The following is a 2,120-nucleotide window of genomic DNA, read 5'->3' as shown; positions in this document are numbered from 1 at the left end:
AAAGTGATAGCATGATAAAACCACAAAAGGTGGAAGTTCCATATAGGGTGAAAAGTGATAATGGGATAAGTTCACTAAAGGATGAAATGTCTTATGTGTTCCCTAATTAAACTTAAGTGACACATAATTAGGACATAATTGAAGAACGTACAAGATACAACACCTTAATTACACCAACAAATAGTTCATATATAGGCTTAAACCATATTTACCTTGACTTGAAACAAGATCATGTTTATATCTATTATTGGCTTACTAACATTGTTGTTAGAGTTTATATTTCTACAGAGTATAATTTAGTAAGGTATTATAATACCTTACAAAAAAATTTCATTTTCAACAACAATAAAAAACCATCGATGGCTTGTATCAATCGCAAACCATAAGGCCTCACAAGTGGGCAAACGGTTTTAATCAACCAACCTTGGGCATCCTTCACAATGTGTGAGCTTGAGGATGTTGGTTATGAGATTCTTAGATTTAGATTTTAAAAATTATGATAAACCACAATACAATAATTAAGTAGGTGGTATTTTTACAATACAATGAGTTTACCAATTTTTCTTGTATATATAATAGAGTCTCACAACCATTTAGTTCAAACTATGTCAAACATTATAGCTTTGTTGGATCTTGTGTCTCTTTGACAAGTCCTAGAGACTACTTTGAAAACTCCATGGTCATCAATAATGTAGTGGTAGAATATATCAATACAAGGCTTGAAACCTCCTATGATTACCCTCTGCAAAACCTTTTCATGTTTACTTTATTTCAAATAATACATAATTTAACATGAATATTACATAAAAAAAAACTCTCAAAATACCTTGGCCTATGCCTCAACACTAACAAAATAATATTTCAATATTTAAAAACATTTTTTTATAAAAATATTATGTTGTTACAAACTACTTGCTAATGGCATGAAGATTTGAATTCAGCGGGTTGCCTTCCCAGTCATAAAATTGGATTTATGCTCTATATGAAAAAGTACTCACTTGATAAAAGTGAAAACTAAAGATGTATTATTTACAATAACAAAAATATATCACAAAAAAAAAAAATTAAAATGTCACCTATAATTTAGCAAAGGAGGACCCATAGTCTCTCATCACCAGTCTTTGTGTTCTCCTTACTCTTCATCAATAAATTGTTTGCAATAAATTATTCTAGTACGACTAGTACATAATTTAATTTGATTATTTTATGGAAGGAGGCCAAATAATATATAATTAGTATATATATCTTAAATACACTTGTATGCAATGTGTTGCATTTCAAAAATACAAATGTTATATATACTTTTTTAAATGTAGAGTGGTGATTGCTTAGAAAAAGCCATCTTAGCCCCAACTAGTGGTGGGGTGTCTAGTGTTTGCAACAATGTAAGATATAAATTAATTTTTTTATTTTGTTTGCAAAATACAAGTGCACTTATCGACCTACACATAACACTCATGGTTGCATTCTCTATAGGACCACAAGGCTTAACTCACTTTCTTCAATAAATAGATCTTGGACGCGAATCATTGTTGGATGGGTCAGTTGGAACCCTTTGTCTAAAGAAGGGGGGGGGGGGGGGGGACCTACCATTCTCTAGGCGATTCTATACGTAACATGCCCGACTAATGAACCGATACCCGATAGAGAAGTTGGGATAGTGAACTCCCATTTAGGTAAGCGGGAACCTTAGAATAGTAGGGGCTGCTGTTTGGAACGACAGAGGTGGGTTCCTATTCGTTGATTCCAATAGTACCTCTCTATCCTCATTCGCTGGATCAAGATGCACTCAAGAAGTAGTCCATTCCCCAGGCTTTTGATTCGATCTCGACTGCGCTATCGTAGCCACCCCCCTTATAGATAGTAGGGCCTACTGGTTAGCCGCCGAGAGCCATTACTATTCTTCTTAGAATTTAATTACTTTATATTTTTAAAAGTCTCATGCTTGATACATTTGAATCTTAACTGAGTAACACATCTTATCTTTGAAAGTTAGTAAGTATAAGCATGTATTAAAAAAATAATGTGTTCTTTTATAAGATTCATTTCTAAGAAGGAAAAAGGAGTAGTCATAATATTTGTATATGTTGAAATGATTTGTTATTTTATATGCTTTAATA

The sequence above is a fragment of the Cryptomeria japonica genome, chromosome 3, assembly GCF_030272615.1.
Source record: "Cryptomeria japonica chromosome 3, Sugi_1.0, whole genome shotgun sequence".
Classification (NCBI taxonomy): domain Eukaryota; kingdom Viridiplantae; phylum Streptophyta; class Pinopsida; order Cupressales; family Cupressaceae; genus Cryptomeria; species Cryptomeria japonica.
This window is presented reverse-complemented; position numbering follows the sequence as displayed.